This window comes from Prosopis cineraria, unplaced genomic scaffold, assembly GCF_029017545.1.
Source record: "Prosopis cineraria cultivar Desert tree isolate PC_DT_omini unplaced genomic scaffold, ASM2901754v1 PC2135, whole genome shotgun sequence".
Taxonomy (NCBI): Eukaryota; Viridiplantae; Streptophyta; class Magnoliopsida; order Fabales; family Fabaceae; genus Prosopis; species Prosopis cineraria.
In genome coordinates this window covers 1-21,242 of record NW_026557460.1, presented here as the reverse complement: position 1 = coordinate 21,242, position 21,242 = coordinate 1, and the positions used below count along the sequence as shown (strand labels likewise).

Below are 21,242 nucleotides of genomic sequence, written 5' to 3'. Positions count from 1 at the left end.
ACATATTTTTTATTTTTTTTACTTTAAAAGTTATAAATTCATATCTTTTCATTTTTTTTTTGGCTGAAAGAAAATTATAATTTTATTTAAAAAATTAATTATCTAAATAAAAATAAAACTTCTTTCAAACCATTAAAAAATACATAATACAAGCCACCAACCCAAGGTTTCCATCTGATAAGCTCAAAAAATTCATTCAGGATGACATGACTAAAAGCTGTTGAGATTAAAGGCGGTGGTTAAATCCAACCAATCATATTTTAATAATCACCCTGGAGTGAGGAAATCAGCAACAATGACAATAGCTTTTCACAAGCCAATAACAACTCAGCCGGGAGAGAGAATTGGCATTGGGGCTACTTGATTCACTTCAATTCATATTAGCTTATGCTGAAAAATTCACAATTATAAAGCAGTTATTAATGGAAAAAGGAAAAAAAAGTTTTTTCCTGTTAATTTTATTTTAAAATTTTAAATGAATCATTTTGTTTCTTTAGCAAATGTTTTAAATTATCAACTTTTTAAATATGTATGTGTTTTAATTAGACATAGTTTCCTTTATTACATAAAATTTAACTCATTTATACATATTTCCACAACTTATAAATTCATTTTACTTATTAGTATATTGAAATGTTGAAATTTTGATTTGTTAGATACTCAAATTTTGGCCTAAATTAAAATAAGTAATGGATTGTACTCTTCTTGCCTCAGCAAAATTAAATTGACAAATGTAACATTCACACAGTTATTAAAAAAAATAAGAAATTATTTGACATGGTTAATTAATTTGTATAATTAGATAAAATTATAAGACAAAAATATTCATATCAATTACTTCTCCCCAATTCCATGCGCTATTTTTTTTTTCATTTTTTTAAACTATTAGTGTACATATATTAGGTTTCATTTTTATTATTCTTTTAAAATTTTTGATACATTTTAACAAGATTTAGATATTTAAAAAAGAGTGTCAAAATGGAAAAAAAAAAAAAAACAGGCTAACATGCCAACTTGCGAGTTAGCCTGTTGTATGTTCGGGTTGTGTATTGGGCAGCATCTAAACAATTTACATTTTTTTGCCAACTCAAACTTATATCTTTGGAAAATAACAGCTAAGGACCACAATATTAAATTTATATTAGTCAATGATCAATTGACTTTAAAATTACACTGTAGTCCCTTAATTCTTGATTGATATTAATTTGTTATGTTAAAAGATCAAATTGCGCCTAAAACATTAAAAAAAAAAAGACATCCCTAGCCGTCACACGCCATTGGATATCCTACAAGTAGCAAGGTTGGTAGCAACTGATCCTATGACCAATTGCCACCTAAAAAGTTGGCTGCCACCAAACCTCTTAATTATACATGCAAAAAAATATAAGTAGTAAAGCAAACTTCTAATCACTTTTATGTTACAGCATAATAGTGTATTGTTAATTTATAAATAGAGCTTGTTATTTTACTAATATTACTTGTTAATTTGATATGGATAATTATGAATTAAAAACTTTAAAACTTTATACATTGTCAAAACTTATTAAAACCAGAATAGATTATTGTTAATTAAGCTCGCCCTATTAGTTTTTTCCAACTTGTTAAAACTCGAATAGATTATTGTTAATTTTAAATGAATGTTAAAAACATAAATGAATACTTGTTGATAAAAAATTAACACATATAATTATGTCCATCTTATATATTTTTATAGCTTATTAAAGTCTAAATGGACTGTTATTAATTTAGAATAGCTGTTGTTTATACACTTGTTTATTAGACTTGTACTTTTAATTATCAACATCAAGTATTCAATTAGTTTTTGACAATAACTCATTTGAAATTAACAACTGTCCATTTTAGTTTTAAAAAGCTAGAAAAATAAATAAGATTGGCATAATTGAATGTATTAATCTTTCATCAACAAGTATCCACTTAAGCTATAACAACTCTTTATTTTAAATTAACAACAGTTTATTTGAGTTTTAATAAGTTAAAAATGAATAAAATGAGCTTAATTATACAGGTATTAATCTTTTATCAATAAGTATACGTTTAGATGCTCATAACAATTCATTTGAAATTAACAATTATTTATTTGGGTTTTAATAAGTTAGAAAAATTGATAGAATAAACTTAATTTTATGTATTAGTCTTTCATCAACAAGTATTTATTTAAGTTTTAACAATAGCCTATTCATGATTAACAATAATACACTCAAACTTTTAATAAGTAAAATGTATGATTAATAATACACCGGTATGCTATAAAATGAAAGTAATTAGAAGCTTGATTCACTACTTTTATATATATATATATATATTGTCATCTATGATTAAAAGGTTTGGTAGCCAGGCTACCAAGCTTTTTAGATGATTAATGCATCATGGATTAGACCCTCCCTTTGCCACTTAAACCAATTATTAATGAATAAAAATGTTATTGATGCCAGAGCTCCAGTGATTGATCGCTAGCAACAAGGGCTTTGGTGACCTTACTACAAACAAGGAGTTAAGTGGCTGGTGTTAGCAACAGTGGGGGTGGCTTTTTTTTTTTTTTACTTTAAAGGTAATTTGGTCTTTTGACATAATAAATTAATATCAATCAAGTACTAAGAGATTATAGCGTAATGTTAAAGTTAGTTGTTCTTTAACTGATATAAATTTAGTACAATGGCCCTTAGCTACTGTTTTTGCATATTTTTAAGTGTTTGCATAACTATTCATCCCTTTGTTATCTTCAAAAGTAAACAACATGAACTCTCCTAGTTGGTGGCTTTGGGTTAGGATCCTTTTGAGTTGAATTAGAGTAAGTAATTCAGGCGGCTCAAGTTTATTCAAGTCGAGCTTATTTAGATTGAGTTTAAAGTATCACACCTAATCTAAAAGGCCTATATAACTAAGCCCAACCCTAACACTTTCTGGTTTCGGATTTATTTTGGTCGACTAGAATATTCAAAACTTTTTAAAAATATTTTTTCTATTTTTTAACCAATTTTAATTTTTAAGTAATTCTATTAAGCATAAAATATTATTTTAAATTTAAAAAAATAACTTATCATTTTATACTTAAGTAACTATGTTCTTGTTTTATTATATTATGTGTAATTTATTCATTACTATTTCATTTACTTGTAAATTAATCTTTTAGTTATTTAAATATTGCTCTTATCATAATCATATATAAATATTTTATATATTTTAATTAAATTATATTATTTTAATTATAATCAAGTTGACCTCAATTCAATCATGATTAAACTACTAACTTAAAATTATTACCCTGATTGGCTCAAAATTTTTAATAACTTTTAGATAAACTTTACTTTTTATTTTTAAAAATATGAGAAAAATAATCATTATTATATTATATAAAACAAAATCATTTAAGTAAGTATAAAATGCTAGTTTTTTTATTTTTTTAATTTTTATATTGTTTAACCCCTATTTACAAGAGGTATTTATTCTAGTTTATTTTAACTTTTAATTAAGTATGGCGACAATGATAACTATATAATTATTTAAAAATATTATTCTATTAATTATATTTATTTAGTAGTAGAACTGAGAATTTGTACATGCATGAATTTTATTTTTAAAATTATTTTTAATTTAATTTTTACTTTAAAATTAATTATATTATTTTATAAAAAATAAAAATATATTTTTTATTTACTCAAATGATGTATAGGACTCAATTTTTTTAACAAAATAATTGGGTCTTAAGATATAAAAATCAATATTAAAATATATTTTAAATATTATTTTGAGATATTTTATGATTAAAAATAATAAAAATATGAAAATATAAATATTTTTAATTTTTTTAAAAAATAACTATAACAATACACTTAAATATATGGTATTTAGCATAAAATGACATAAAAATTAAAGAATTAATTAATATTTATTATATTTTATATATTTTTAAAAACTTAAAGAATTAATTAATATTTATTATATTTTTAACAATATTATTTTTTATTAAGGTATTCGGGCTGGCCTAGACATTAAAAATATTTTTTTTCTCAATCTTAAATTTTTCATGCGGGTTCAAACTAGTTCATTAAGTTTAACTTAAATTACCGACTCTAACTTGATTACAAAAAATTATAGCATTATGCTACCTCTGAAATCCATAAGGGCAAATAGCTAACGTCATTTCGTAATTGAGAGAGTTGACACATTCGTACGTTGTCTCTTATGGCGTCAATGGCAACCTTGCCTCCAACCTGCTCGGACATAATCCTTGATTAATTTCACACAAATAAATTCAGTGTCTCAGATTTAAAATAAATAGACAAAGAATAACAGCGCAAAGTTAACGTCTCCACATTGGGTTAGTAAATTGGGTTAGTGTAGGAGATCTTAACACACGTTTCTTTCATAACTCAACTAAGATACGGAGGCCAAGAAACCAAATTGTGAGTCTTCGTGACTTGGCGGGTCAATGGTATGAATTTGAAAATGAAATTGCTAAGCTTATCTCTGATTTCTATCAGGAATTATTCACAAGGAGTCAAATACAAGATCTAGATTTGGTACTATCTTATATTCAACCACGTATTTTTGAATCTCAAAACAATTGGCTAATATCCTCAATCACAAAGGAAGAGTTAAAGCAGGCAATCTTCCAACTTGGAGCCACCAATGCACCGGGGCCTGATGGCTTCAATGGACATTTCTACCAATCTTCTTGGGAAGTGGTTAATGACACCCGTTATCTCCTTGTTACTAATATTCTGTTTAAGGATGAAGATCCTGGCTGCATAAATGAAACAAACCTGACTCTCATTCCAAAAATTGAAAGCCCTAAAATGGTGGGGCAATTTAGACCTATAAGCCTATGCAACTTTGCTTTTAAAGCCCTCTCTAAAATCTTGGCCAATTGTCTTAGGGGAGTGTTGAATGACTGTGTCTCTTTGAATCAACGTGCATTTGTTCTTGGGAGACTCATTCATGATAATATCATTTTGGTTCATGAAGCTTCTCACTATCTAAAGCTTAAAAGAACCAGTCCTGATTGTTATTTCACTTTTAAGATAGACATGAACAAAGCCTGACAAGCTAGAATGAAAGTTTATATAAGCTGTCCTTTTAAAAATAGGTTTTTATGCCACTTGGGTCAAATGGATTATAAAGTGTGTAATGTGTCTTGCTTTTCATATTCAGGTTTTTGAAAAAATCGGGACTACTATTAAGCCTGAAAGAGGAGTGAGGCAAAGGGATCCCCTATCTCCCCACTTCTTCATTATTGTTAGTGAGGTTTTACCTCAAATGTTGAGTGCACATTCTAAAAATGGAGACATCACAGGCATCAAGATCACTGATGATCGCCAAATTGTGACCCATGAATGTTTGATGATGATACAATCTTGTTCCTTCATGTTGATAGAAAAAATTATAGCATCATAAAAGAGCTCCTTCAATCCCATTGTAATGCTCCAGGTTAGAGAATAAATTTTGACAAATCCTCTCTATTTTTCCCTACTAATTCCCCACAAGCTATTAAGGATGAAGTTTATTCTTTTTTACATTTGACTGGTATGGATAATCCAAGCTCCTATCTAGGGCTCCCAATATTGTGGAGAAGATCAAAAGTTGCTGCATTAGCTTATGTTCGGGATAGAGTGGGTAAGAAAGTTCATGGTTGGAAAAGCAAATTTCTCACATTTGCTAGATGTGGAATAATGATTAAGTCAGTAGTGAATTCTATCCCCATCTTCCCTATGACTTGTTTCAAATTTCCTAAAAGAACCTATACTGAGCTAAATAGTCATGTTGCTAATTTCTTTTGGGTCAATCTGATTCTAGGAACAATATTCATTAGAAAGCCTGGGGTAAACTTTGTGCCACAAAAGCTGATGGAGGACTCGGTTTTCAAGATTTCATGAATTTTAATGATGCTTTGCAGACCCAAATAGCCTAGAGTACTTCAGATCCCTTATGAACACTGGGTCAAAGTTCTTAAAGCTGTGCAGTTCCCTTCCTGTTCCTTCCTTCATGCTAGTCAAGGTCCCAAGGCATCTTGGGCTTAAAGCAGCATCTTAACAGGTAGGGATTTGCTTCTTAAAATATTTGCTTCAAGCTGGACACTGATTGAGATATAAGAGTGGTCTGATCCATGAATCCCAGAACTACCTATGTTCAAAGCCGTAAAATCTAGTGATCTTAATTTTGACAAGGATATAATAATGGCTAATATTATTTTTCATGGGTTATTGAGTTTACAGTCGATACAAGATTATGCCACTGCTGCAACCCTTGATTGTATTAGGAAAATTTATATCCCTACTAATACTTCCATTGATATTGCTGCATGGACAGGTGCCAAAAATGGGAAGTACTCTTCTAAGTTGGGTTATAGGCTCGAGTATGGGAGACAGCATCCCACTATGCCCAATAATCCTAGCTCTTCTTCAGGCTTCCCTAAGCATATATGGCAACATGTTTGGAAGCTTAATATCCATCCAAAAGTAAAACATTTCCTTTGAAGAGCATTATGTGGAGCTTTAGCAACCAAAGAGGCCTTATACTTGAGAAGGTGCGCAACAGATCTCCTTTGCCCCATTTGCGGCCTAATGCTTGAAATGATTGAACATTTATTATTGCTTTGTGAATTGTCAAAGAAAATGTGGTTTAGATCCCCTCTTTCTCTCCTTATGGACCCTAAGCAAATATCCTCTTTTGGCAACTGGTGCTATTCTTTTCTGGCCAACAATAGTATCCTTGATGACTATGATAAAGCATATATTGCTTGTATGTGTTGGAATATATGAAAAACAAAATCTACATTAATTTTTAATGTTGCTGCTATTAATCCCATACAAGCCATTTCCTCTACTAACGTTGTAGTGGAAGAATTTTGGCGAATCAATCATAAAACTCAGATGAACGCTTCTATTGAAGTGCAGACAAAAGCTGGTTGGGATCCCCTTATTAGTGGTGTCGCTAAGATAAACTGTGATGGTGCCTATTTGCAATCTTCCAAGAAAGCAGCAATGGGTGTTATTGTCAGAGATGGTTCTAGAAATTTCTTAAGAGGGTGGAGAGAGTCGATGGAGGCAGATTTTGTTTCAAGTTTGAACTTCTGGCCTACTTTAAAGCTGTTCAAGTGGCCTCCGATTTTTTTAATTCTCACGCAGTAATTGAAATGTATTGCTTAGATTTATTCAATACTGTTTCTCGAAAGGACTCTTCTTGCTCTTGGCTTTATCCAGGGATTCTTGAAGATTTGTTTGTTAAGCTTGATTCCTTGAACTCTATTTCTTTCTTGTTTGTCAAACGAGAAGGTAACTCTGCTACTGACTGGTTAGCAGCCTCCTCTTTAAAGGGTGTAGACTCAGGTGGTTGGATTCTCGACCCTCCACCCCTCTTTTAGCTATTTTACTTAAAGATTCAGGCAATTCCAAGCAATTCTTCCAACAACCAGTGATCCACAGGGATCATGAAGGCATCGGCTAATTGGTCTTTGTTTATTTCCTGTGTTGTGTTTTCTTCTCAAGTCTTTGCCTTTGGGCTTATGACTTCTCTTGTTTCTTTGATTTGCCTTTCTTGTTTCGGTTTGTAAACTCTGGCCTTTTGCCTTTGAATGGATGCATTTTCTGCTGGTGGTCAAAAAAAAAAAAAAACGTCTCCACATACTTTGCGGGAGAAATGGTGCAGAAATTCCAGAATCTCCGAGAATTCAGGTCTCAAGGAAGGGTCTTGGTGCCAGCAACGGTTAAGCAACTCTGCTATCCCTGGATGCGTATGCCTCGGAATTTCGGGCCTCAAACCCTGAAATTCACAATACAAGAAAATCTTAATCTTTATAACCTGCAACTTTAATACATATTCACCAACCGCACACGTCCTCTCGGAAGAGAAAAGGATATCGGATAAGTGTGTGTGTGTGTGTGTATTGCCAAAGAATAAAATACCTTCCGGACCACTCCAACTGCTGCTTGCAATGGTGACAAATGCTCGCAACGAAGCCGCTTCAGTCCAAAAACCATGCATAATAGGACCCGTAAGTCTGTCCGACCCTATCTAATTGGAAAGTGGAAACAGCACAATAACAAGCATCTCAAATACACCTCCTTCCTCTCCCGTGGCCCTTTTCGTTACTTTAAATCCATTTTTAATCACTTTGCCCAGTTCAACTCTCTTTTGTTGTTGCAACTATTAATTTAAAATGGGATTAAACCCAAAATGAGTTTCAAAATTGACATGTAATTTACATGTATATAAACATTGGCAGGAAACCTCCCTCTACTTGCTTCACTTTCAGGAAATAATCCAAGTGCGGTTGAATCTATGTGTGGGCAACCTCAAGGCTAGACTGAGGTCATCTTGAGCTCCATTACTAGGAAGTCATACCGCGAAATACTTTGCCAGACTACAACCCTGCTGAAATCTAAGGGTAATATCTGAGCTATATATATTTTTAGTTTTAAATTTTGAAAGCAACCCAGGATGGCCTTGTTTATAGAAGTCCATGTCTGTCACGAAGCTTGCTCGACATAACCGGAAAAAAAAGCTTTGAATGTGATCAAGTAACCATTCTGTCACTTCTCTTTTGAAGAAGGATGAGGGAAGGCAGTTTTACAACGTGAACAAGAAAACAAGAATGGGGGAAGATATACAAAGAGCATTTACCTTTCACGTGAGCAGCTCCTACAGAGTAATTCCAAAGCTGAACACATCGGCTTTGTGATTATATGGTTTATGTTCAATAAACTTCCAAATATCAACCGAATCACAAGTTATAATAATCAACCTATTGTGAGGTAAAAGCAACAGTATATCACTTCCTTCTTCCTTGCAACCACGTGGAACATGCTAGGGTCAAAGCGATGTAAGTTTTGGGTTCAACCAACCGAAAAGAATGAATTCTGAGAGGAAGGTCAAACCCTTGCAGTCCACTCTTGTCTTCTATTTAGAATGCTTCAACACATTTTACCAAAAAATCTTCAACATTGTCATTACCCTTATGCAATGCACAAAAGCAACCCAAAAAAAGTAAACAGTCATGACAATTATATAGCTTTCAAGATAAGCTTTATTCTGTTCTGTCAATGTTTATCCTAGGAACACACACAATTCCACCTTTCACATCCTTTACTTATGCTCTCAATTCTCAAGTCTCCCTACCCTTAGATGATTTAACAAAGAGGTACTCCCTCTGTTTCTAATTATAGGAGCCTTTTTGCAACTTTGAGTTGTTTCCTTTTATAAGACCATTTCCAATTGTCTACTGTATATATTACTTTTGATAAAATTGCCCCTCTTAAAACAGGTGTTCCCACGTTAATTAATTAGGAAAGAGAGAGAAGGGGTGAAAATACATTAAGGGGTATTTTTGGAAAGTTGATGCCAATTATTGACAAATTCATTGACATTTCTTAATATTTGCGAAGTAGTTAAAAGGCTCTTATAATTAGGAATGGAGGGAGTATAGCTTAATAGCTAATCCCCTAAACCCAAAATAATAGAACTGATAATAATAGTAGCAGCAGCATCTGATAACAATAAAGAAATTATCACGAAGCATTATACATTATACTCAGGTTTGAGACCCACCTCTGGAGCCATCCATCTATAGGTTCCAGTTTCTGCAGTCACAATGCCTGACTGATCTTCCACTCTTGCTACGCCAAAATCAGCAACCTTGCTAGAATGTTCAAGTAATCACTAATAGACATAAAAAACCTAAGCAAATCTCAAAGTAGGTGGCACAAAATATAACCTATTACCCTGTTCTCATCCATCAGAAGATTTGCAGTTTTGAGTTCCCTATGTATGATGTCATTCTGATACAAATAATTCATTCATTCACCAACATTGATTACTACTATGAGCAACGATGGGAGAGTCAGTACAGCCTTCTGTACGTGCAGAAACTCATACGGACTTCCACCAAATATGTATTCTGAGGAAAAAAACAAGTTTTATGTAATTATTGTATTGAATTTGACAATATTGTATTCATTATATTCGTCTTTCAATCAATCCAATTTAATTTAAACATAATATAAAAACCAACCTGTTCATAAGCTATAAATCATGCAATTTATTTTTTAGACTTCAGGTAATGCACATGGTCCACACTAATAACAACTAATATAAATGATTAATGAGCATCCTAAACCTTAAGCTATTACATGAATAGCATGATGGATCCTAAACTCCTGAAATATGTAAAACTCTCATCAACTTCAAAATTTCGAGCATCTGAAATCTCGCCGTTAAGTTAGAGAAAACGGTCATTACCTTTGTTTTAGCTATAGGGCCTAGTCTCATGCTGATGTGTTACTCATCTTGACCCTTAAAAATAACTCCAACTTACTGGTTGGGTTTTGATAGGTGCTCAAAATAACTAAAATAAGAATAACTCTATTAGGATGATATAGAACAAGAATCTCGTTCTATATTTCTCTTAATAGCCACGCTCAGGAGAATCTCCAAAGGATTTAAAAGACTATTTTATTGATAAACTGATATGATAGCTTCTAAGTTGCTAGTCATATTTATAATGCTAAATACAATCTAAAATAATGGATAAAATCTAGATAACTAGATAACTAAATAATATCTCCTATAATCTAAAATACTGAATAAAATCTAAATAGATAAACTACTAGATCTAAATAAAATCTAAAGAATAAAATCTGACTAAATAAAATACTAAATCTAAAGAAATATAAAATACTGAGCAAAATAAACAATAAAATCAATCTAAATTTATCTTTTGACGCTTTCTTCTTGAATAAGTCTTCATGGAAATATTATCTGGAATCTTATCATTACCCTCTCCTTGAAAACTCAACTTGTCCTCAAGTTGAAAGGAGGGAAATTGAGTGTGCAAGAGATCGTAGTCCTCCCAGCTGGCCTCTTCCACAAGTCGGTCATGCCATTCTACCAATAGTTCAAGCGATTGATGACGAGTCCATCGGTGATCTAAGATTCGGTGAGGCCTTACATGTAACTCAAAATCAGCAGAAAGCGGTAAGGGGGCGGGTGTGAGTGGTGGATCTATCCCTGTAGCCTAGTGCAAAAGAGAGACATGGAAGATAGGGTAAATACGAGCCTCTGCCGGAAGTTCCAATTCATAAGCCACTTTGCCAATCCTACGAAGAATCTTGTACGGGCCAAAGAAGCGAGGTGATAATTTTTCAAACTTTTGCTTGGTAAGCGATTGTTGGCGAAAAGGCTGTACTCGTAGCCACACAACATCGCCAATATTGTACTCAACTTCCCGCCGATGCTTGTCAGCATAAGCCTTCATTCGATCTTGAACCTTACGCAAATCGTCCCTCAGAAGCTTGAGCATTGCATCTCTGGTCTCTAGTTGTTCTTCTAGTTCAGCCACAGGTGTTTTACCCTTTATATAAGGAAGTAGGGGAGGAGGATCTCGCCCATAAACCAACTTGAAAGGAGAATGGTTGGTTGATGAATGATGACTTGTGTTGTATGAGTATTCAGCCCAGCAAAGAAATTTGTGCCAAGACTTGGGTTGCTCATGTGCAAAACACCGCAAATAGGCTTCCAAACCGCGATTGACTACCTCTGTTTGACCATCTGTTTGGGAATGGTAGGCAGTATTCATCTTTAACTTAGTCTGGCTTAATCTAAATAATTCTTGCCAGAAGGAACTCATGAAGATAGGGTCCCTATCAAAGATGATTGAGCGAGGTACCCCATGTAGTCGGATAATTTCCTCACAAAAGATTGTGGCCACCTTCTTAGCAGTGTAAGGGTGCGCGAGAGCAAGAAAATGGGCATACTTACTCAACCGATCCACTACTACTAAGATGACCTCAAAACTGCCAGACTTTGGAAGACCTGTGATAAAATCTAGTGAAACGTCCTCCCAAATCTGTGAGGGTATAGGTAAAGGTTGAAGAAGTCCAGCTGGTGCCAACGTTTGGTACTTATTTTGCTGACAAGTGGCACAATGTCGCACATAGGCCTTCACATCTGCTTTCATTGCAGGCCAATAGAAATTCTCTGAAAGGCATTTAAATGTTTTAAGAAAGCCGCCATGTCCCCCAATAGTAGTTGAATGGGCTTCTGCTAGTAATTTTGGTCGCAATTGTGATGAATAAGGAATGACCACTCGGTTGTCATAGAAAAGCTTTTGATTAACTAGGTGAAATCTAGGTCAGGATGACGGATCTTTCTACAAAGCCTGCATTATTTCATTAGTGAAGGGATCCGATGCCAACTCAAGGGAGAGATTATCCAACTCAGGAGCAAAAGGTACGGCCAATTGAAAAAAATCTGCATGCTGTGAACGTCTTGACAATGCGTCTGCCCCTTTATTTTCTACTCCTGCCTTGTAGATGATAGTAAAATTAAAGGGTAAGAGCTTGATGATCAACCTCTGTTGAGTGTTAGTAGTAATTCGTTGTTGTAATAGATATTGAAGGCTAGCATGATCTGTTTTGACAAAGAAGTGCCTCCCTAAGAGGTAATAGCGCTATTTTTGTACTGCAAGCACTAGAGCTAGGAGTTCACGATCGTAAGTGGACTTGAAGCGGTTAAAGAAAGAGAACCCTTTACTAAAGTAAGCAATGGGATGGTTGTTTTGCATAAGTATAGCTCCAATCCCTTCTGTAGATGCATCGCATTCAACTGTAAAGTCCTCCTCAAAATTGGGCAACTGTAAGACGGGTGCCCTCACCAGTGCACATTTAAGGTTGTCAAAGGCCTTTTGAGCTAGTTCAGACCATAAGAAGGCATCCTTCTTAGTCAATTCAGTAAGGGGTCACGCAATAATCCCAAAATTCCTCACAAAACGCCGGTAATATCCTGCAAGGCCTAAAAACCCATGTAACTCCTTTACATTGTTAGGAATAGGCCATTCACGTACTGCCTCCACCTTTTCAGTCTCAACTTCAACTCCCTGGGCAGAAATTTGGTGCCCTAAAAAGGGAACTTTTGGTTTCCCCATAAAGCATTTTTTCAAATTGACACAAAACGCATTTTCCTGTAGGGTTTGTAAGATGATACGCAAGTGAGCTCAGTGCTGTTGAAAAGAGGGACTATATATTAAAATATCATCAAAGAAGACCAGCACAAATTTTCTCAAATAAGGACGAAATAAGTCGTTCATAGCTGCTTGAAAAGTCGCTGGGGCATTGGTTAAGCCGAAAGGCATAACTGTGAATTCATAATGCCCTGAATGAGTACGAAATGCTGTTTTGTAAATATCCTCGGGTAGCATCCTGATTTGGTGGTATCCAGAACGTAAATCCAATTTGGAAAAATAGATTGCCCCGTGTAATTCATCTAGTAACTCATCAATGTTGGGAATTGGATACTTGTCTGGGATTGTAATGCCGTTTAATTTTCGATAGTCAACACAGAATCGCCACGAACCATCTTTCTTTGCGACCAATAAAACTGGACTGGCAAATGGACTTGAGCTAGGCTGAATAAACCCCTTTTTAAGTAACTCCTCAACTTGCTTTTCAATCTCGGCCTTTTGATAATATGGATACCTGCAGGGTCGTAAATTGGGAGGGTTGGCCCCTGGCAATAGGGGAATGGCATGTGAGTGATTTCTAAAAGGTGGTAAGTTTGAAGGTTCTTCAAACACAGATGAAAATTCTGCAAATAAAGATTCTGGATTGAAACATTGAAAAGGTGTAGAGTTAGCAGAAGCTTCTATTTGTTGCATTGAATTAAATTGAGCACCACTAGTAGCATTAGGGACTCCCTGCAATTTATACCGCTTGCCATTCAACCAAAAAATCATAAAGAGTTCATTCCAGTTGGCTTGCACCGTATTCAGAGATGCTAGCCACTTAATGCCCAGCACCAGATCGACTCCTCCCAGGAAAAAGGGAAAAAATCTTCCTTAATAGTTAGTTCTGTGAGCTTAACTCTCACATCTCTGCATACTCGATTGCACCGTACAATACTGTTATCCCCAATTTGGGCTCCAAATGCAGAAATATAATGAGTAGGAAGACGCAGTTCTTGTACCAATGAGTTTGACATAAAATTATGAGTAGACCCACTGTCCACTAATAATAGCACTTCTCTTGTAAGCAACGTGCCTTTAAGTTTCATAGCTAACCCTGTGTTGCTACCCAGTATAGCATTTAATGAAATTTCTGCCCCTTCTGTCCTTATTTCCTCGGGTTCACCATCTTCAAGAGGAAGGGCAACCTCATCGCCTTCCTCTGTAATCTCCATGAGGGAGAAGGATCCCCGGCAGCGGTGCCCAGGCCGAAAAAGGTCACCGCATCGGAAGCACAACCCCTTGTCTCTCCTGCGTTAGTGTTCGAAATCCATAGAGGAGTTTTTGATCGACGCTACACTGGCTGATTTGGGTCCCGATGGCATTGATGTCCTTTATGAAGACGTCGAGAAGGTAACTTCAGCGTATTTCAGGTCACATGCCCCAGGTGTGCTCGAGTTAGGATGGCGAGTTTGGGTCTGGATCAAGCTGGGTCTCGTCCGGGTAAGCTGCGTTTTGCTTTCGATCTCCAGAGCCAGACTTACTGCTCTGTAAACTGATCGTGGTTTATGGATTCTGACATCTGATCGTAATTCTTCTTTTAACCCATTCAGAAAAACGCCGAGCAAGCAGTGCTCCGGCCAATTCTTGACTCTCGACGATCGTTTGGCGAACTCTGTGCGATATTCCTAAACTGAACCTTCTTGCCTAATGCTGCAAAGAAATTCATCCGGATTTTGGTATTCAAGTGGTCCGAAATTCTCTTGGAATGCTGTCACGAGCTCGTCCCAGTAGTTGAGTGTTCGTTCATGATTGATCCATGCGAACAGTTCTAGTACGTCACCCTCCAGTGCCAGTGAGGCTACGTCCACCTTCTCTTCTTCAGGTGTGTTGTAATACTTAAAGTACTTCTTAGCCTTTAAGATCCATCCCCGTGGATCACCCCCACTAAACTTTGAGAATTCAATTTTGGTGCGATGAAATCTGGTGCGCCTGCGATTTTCTTGCTCGTCTTCGCTCTCTTCATTTTCATAATAGTGCCTGCGGCGTGCTTCTCCAAGTTTCTTGTTTTTATTGATTGTTGAGGCTTCGAGTGCTTCTACCTTTTCTTTTAATAAATCAAGAGTTTCGAGTTGCTGCGCGATTTTGGCCAAATGATCTGACATAAGTGAATTTGGATTTTCTGGGTCATTGTTGGACGAATTGTCAGAAGGGTTGGTTTCTTGGCTAGTACGTGTGGTAACCATGGCTCTGATGCCAAATTGATAGGTGCTCAAAATAACTAAAATAAGAATAATTCTATTAGGATGATATAGAACAAGAATCTCGTTCTATATTTCTCTTAATAGCCATACTCAAGAGAATCTCCAAAGGGTTTAAAAGACTATTTTATTGATAAACTGATATGATAGCTTCTAAGTTGCTAGTCATATTTATAATGCTAAATACAATCTAAAATAATGGATAAAATCTAGATAACTAGATAACTAAATAAAATACTAAATCTAAAGAAATATAAAATACTGAGCAAAATAAACAATGAAATCAATCTGAATTTATTTTTTGATGCTTTCTTCTCGAATAAGTCTTCATGGGAATATTATCTGAAATCTTATCAGGTTTCAAATGTTCAGAATTTAGAAGTTGAAGGGAGTTTTTGCACATTTCAGGAATTTAGGATCCAGGATACTATTCTCATAATAGTTTAAAATTTAGGATGCTCATTAATCCAACTATAAAATATAATATCAAATGAATCCATAAACAGAAACTTTTACTTGTGACATTGAACAGGTCTGGAGGTTTTGTGCTGGCCCCCACAAATTTGACAACATTCTTGTGACACACTTCACCGCAAGATTCAATTTATAAAAGAGAACCATCAGCATTCCCATCAATAGGCTACTGATTATATATTTCACTCTGCAGAGAGGCAGCCACAAGGAAAAGGTGGATTGTGATGAATTTAATAAAAAATGGAGAAAATAATACTTTGAATCCCTGTACTTCATTCAGGTTTTGGTATAGGTCTCTATACTTTTTTTCGGATGTTCCAGGTCCCTACACTCTCTTCTGTCTGCAACGTTGACAAGGCACAAACAATGTTAAAAATATTGATATGTCAATTAACACTATTAATTTTGTGCTTACGCGTCAGGTTGATGCTAATATGAAATTTCTAATGAGCAATTTTTTTTAAAAAAAAAAGCCTACATGGAATTTGTGTGTTTTTGCTTATCATTTAACAAGTCCAAGGTCAACTGTTTTATTTCATTTGATGTAGACTTTTTTAAAATTTTTGCTTATTAAAAAATTCCAAGTCAACATCAATTTGACAAATGAGCATAAAATTAATGATGTTAATTAACATGTCAGCATTATTAACACCATTTATGCCACATCAACATCCCTCTGTAGATGGAGGATAGTGTAAGGACTTTGAACACCGAAAATAAAGTGCAAGGACCTATACCAAAACTCAAGTAAAGTGTAGAGATTAAAAGTAGTGTTTTTCCTCTCTCTGTGTGTGATGAAAGAGTAATGATGGAACAAACCTCAGAATATAGACCTCTTGAGCAAAGTCCTTTTGTATACTTTCATTCAGATTCTCAGCCTTGGGAACTTTGAAAGCCACTTCTTGGTTACAGAAAGCACCTTTATACCTGTGTCAACTAACAGGTCATTCAACATGCATTGACTCTTAAACAGACCTTCCAAAAAAAAAGAAGAACATTACTCACAAATTAGAGAAAGGTCCGGATGCAATTTTTCTTTCATATTTCAAACAGCTTGCATCAATTTCCCAGGCAGCACTTCCACTTAAAGGTAGATTCATTGATCCTGATTTGTCCTTGCTCTGCAGCTTGACTGCCGATTTTCTTGAAGGAAGGCTGAATCTGGATTTCCACCCAAAACATCCAACTAAGTAAGGATGCCCTGCTAAAAGCCAAAGGTGGGGGGCAGACATGCGAGCAACAATCAATTTCCAGCTAAGCACAAAAGGCTAAAATTAATCTGGAATATTTGAGAACTTAGTGCGCGCGCGCGCCCACTAATTCAATCCAATTTATGTGAAAATGAAAAAAAAAATACCTCCATACAATCAAACACGGTAAAAAAAATCGATCATATCTTTGTTGAAGGGGACGCTGTAACAAGTGGGAAGTGAAGGGCCTACCTCAAGTTTCTGAATTATTTTTTTTGTCAGCACATGTTTAAGCTTCTCAGTCTCCTACAAGGTTTAGGATGTAAATTATTCAAGTAACTTTTAATGCATAGAAAGGGATGAAAATAGAGTTCAATAGAAAATTGAAAAACTGGAAGGATGGTAGATGCATTTGACTAAAATAAATGCCTTAGATTCTAGAAAAGGACGCTCTTAAAGTTTCAGTTTAGTAAGACGAGCTAATTTTCTTCCCAATCAGTTCTCAAAAGATTGAACAAGCCAGAAAAAAGAGGGAAAGTACGTCAACAGGTCAACCAACAACAACAAAAACATCCAATGAATAACCATCCAATGTTGAAAAAGCATGCGCTTATTGGATATTTAACCCAGTTTCAGACAGTAGGGAAGTCAACTGCATGGCTAATTGCTAGCATAGTGAGAACGAATGAAAGCCAAAGGGGTGAATTTATAACTCACATCTTATTCTGCTATACCTTATTTATTCTCTTGTTGATAAGTTTGATATCACTGCCCTGTAATTATATTGCTCAAATTACTTTAATTGTGTCAGACGCTTATAATGAATGCACGCATATGCTTATACAGAAAGATGCATAGCACGAAACATTAGAAGATAATAAAAGATGTGAACTTCACATCTCAATCAAATATTATCTTAAATGACATAAATCCTTGATCACGCTCCAAAAATTCAGAAGCTAGATGCATCATAACTGTTAGGACTATGCATGAATATAAAATACGGGTTTTACATGAAAGCTAAGAAATATTTGCACAGCAATCAAGGTCAGCTACCTGACTTAGAAGGTTTGGCATGTCGTTTGTTGATATCGTGATCTCATGCATTGGTCTGCCATTTCATTTAATAGTTTCAAGAAACCGATAAAGAGCAATAAGTATTGTAAGCAATCACAATAATAATATGATGAGTATGACACCTCTTACAGCGATCAGAAATAGAGATTAGAAAGGAGGGGAAATATGATGGTCATAGAACAGATACGTAGAAGAATTAGAAAGTATACAATCATCATCGAAGTTTTACTGGGAATAATGGGTGTAGAATTTCAAATTGTCACCGTCAGCTCGAATTCGACACTGTCTTGCTTCAAGAGCAAGTTCAAAGTTAGCTGAGGAACCAAAGGCTGGAGCAGGATGGATGATGAAACCCATGAAAAAGAAGCAGTAAGTACGAATAATGCAGAAAGTACAGAGAGGAAATGTAGAATGCCAAATAAATGTATTCAGCGATTCAAATATTAAAACTCATGCCTCATGTTGCCTGGAATATGAGAATCTTGAGGACAGACATTTCTTTGCGTGTTTGAATGAAGAGAATCACTGGAATTCACAGTTCACACCAGAAGCTGAACGACCCTGCATAAAAGATATATCGCCAAGATCTAGCAAATCAATTGGCAAATACAGGTACCAGCAAGGTTGCCATATCCTGGTCAAAGAAGAAAATCGTCATGATACTACTATTCTACTAAAATCAGAAAATGGCAATCTCCATAAACGGGAACGTGCTATTCGTACTAATTATAAATAACCAAAATAGCGTTGCAGAAGGGAAACTTATTCCTCGGCTTAAAAAAGTGTCACAGTTCACAAGGAGATACACGGGAAGCGTCACGAGCAGGAAAATCTAAGCTCAGAAAATAGAAACGCTTAAATCTACATACAGTATCGAAAACACGGTATAGACTACTCTATGTCTCTATTAAAGATGCAGAGACAAGATGATTAGTTGCTAGTCCAGTGGAGCGTAGATGAAAAGAAAACGATACAAGCATCGAGGGTCAAACTTCATCTGCTACGATTTGTCACATAAATGTAAATTATCTGAACAAGACGGACTTCAACAGCAGGTCTGGTAGCAGGATCATGTGCAATACGCAACAGCCTTTTATGCATAATAACATCTTGAGCTCTCTCCACATTCAAATCCACGGCATACCTATCGCGTGTATAGTTACAAATTACAAAAGGCTCAATGCACAAACAATATAATTCAAAAGCCCTTCAAGTCGTGATCGCTTTAAGAAAGCAATGGTAGAGAAAAGAACCAGTAATAGCGATTCCCAAGTGCCCAAGGAAGATATAAAGAGCTTGAAAACCCAAAAAAGAAGAAAAAGAATCAGAATTATGAGTTTTACATCAAGCGATCAATACTAGTTTCGGGTCTCTGAAACACAGTGAGCGACAGGAAAGCGCAGCATTGAAAAGAGTGAGAGAAGTACCTAGGTGGAAGTCGATAGAAATGCGTCCAGAGGTCATCTGCAAAGGCAGGAACCGCAGCCTCCCGGACATTCAATTCCTTAAGTCCAGTAAGAACCTCGTTTTAAACTTCAACCTTCTGCCTCTGCTTCCGACTATTATTCCACCGTTTAATATCCGCATGAATCATGCAGGACTTCATTTGAATTAGAAAATATAACAGGCTCGCGATGCAAAGGACAATTCGTCAATTGCTTGCACTGGAGTCCTTGTTCTCGTCTTACAAAGCGAAGGTCCATGGCGGGACACAATACGCATCGCAGGGACAGGCGTCGCCTTGGACTTTGAACAATGCCATTTTACTTTGCTTGTGTCACCTCTTTTGTTCTAAACAACGCAATAAGGCTTCTGTGTGCATATAAATATAATCGCTTCGATAGCATCACCCACCAAACCGTAACTCTGAAACCAGGCTGTGGGCGTACTTTGTTTGAGTCATTTCTCACAATAGTATATGCATCCTTGATATTTCAGAGTCAGATACAAATAGATCTTGACCCGATAAAATAATTTTAAAAAACCACTAAACCGCCTTATCTAATTTTATGGTGCATTTGGCCGGGCAATTATTCCTTATGAAGGAGTCAGAAGATAACTTAATGCTCCTCCCAGCAATTAATAATTCATTGGCAAATGTGCTGTCACTTTATTGCCTTGGGTGACCACTAATAAACTTTTAACTTAATTATTTTAATCGCCCCACCAATCAGAAGATGTTCTTTGCTTAAAATAAATTATAAACTCAAATTATAAATTCATAATAATTTATTTTTATTAATAGATCATCATTAAAAATATATAATTAAACAATTAAAATATAAATATTATGACTTAAATATATTTTAAATATAAATTATTAAAATTAAATCTATCTACATTGATAGATTATCATACAAAACATAAAATTTTACAATAGGGTAACTTATTTTTCATACCTTTTTCTTTTTTTATTAATATTAATTTTTGCTCTTTAAGTTCTTTTCTTTTTGAATCAGCTCCTATCACTTCTATGAATTGAGTTTTACATAGTATATATTTAATTTGCTCAACTCGATAAAAAATCAACAAGCTTAATAAGTTTAATTAAGTTTATATTTAGTATGAGTTTATAAATTAGTTGACATGATTTTATAAGTTAAAAATAAACAACTATAAACTCATATATAAACTTGTGAGTTTAATCAAGTTTATATTTAATATAAATTTATGAGTTTGGTAAGATAATTTTATGAGTTAAAAATATAAAATTGTTAAATTTGGAGAATCAATTTAAAAGTTTAATAGCTATGCTTATGCTCTCTTATCCACCAAAAGTTGGATCAATGCAAGTGTGGTCGTTGACGAGATGTGCAGGATGATGGAAGAAAGCAGTTCGACTACCTTCTGGGGGAGGCGATACGTAGTTGTGAGGTGACAAACTATGGTTTTTTTATTGATAAATTATTTTAACATAAATTATTAAAGGTAAAAAAATTATTAAATTTCATTAACTTCCTTTTTAAAATTTAATAAATTTTTACGTTTATCTTTAATAAATATTTTTAAATTTAATTAATATTTTTTTTTAAAATATTTAGTAAGAATAAAAATATAAAAAAGAATATTAAAAATTGATAGATGTTTTATAAATAAAATTAAATTTTGTTTATTATATAGATAGGATAAGAGAAGTAAGTGTATATGGTTGAAGCCGATGTTAGACTACGAGTACATGTGTTAAATGCTACATGTAAAAAACGTCGCTGGCGTGGATTAAAAAAGAAAACTAGTGCTCTGGTGTTGTCCTTTGGTCAATTGTTAGTGAAATTGTTACAATGAAATTTA

General features: G+C 34.6%; 1 long non-coding RNA gene across 25 annotated transcripts; it reads right to left on the bottom strand.

Moving 5' to 3' along the window:
• Positions 1-4,152: 4,152 nt before the first annotated feature.
• On the bottom strand, positions 4,153-19,814 carry LOC129301465 (uncharacterized). 25 transcript variants are annotated; one of them, XR_008591008.1, is made up of 9 exons: positions 19,382-19,814; positions 18,164-18,588; positions 17,934-17,988; positions 17,595-17,650; positions 16,693-17,183; positions 16,507-16,614; positions 15,730-15,874; positions 7,923-9,913; positions 6,730-7,779 (listed from the first exon to the last, which is right to left on the bottom strand). It is a non-coding gene; the product is annotated as an uncharacterized LOC129301465 (long non-coding RNA). The 25 variants fall into 25 exon arrangements; XR_008591010.1 differs by having other exon boundaries at positions 17,612-17,650; positions 19,382-19,813; XR_008591012.1 differs by having other exon boundaries at positions 17,612-17,650; positions 18,184-18,588; positions 19,382-19,813.
• Between the last annotated feature and the right edge of the window lie 1,428 nt (positions 19,815-21,242).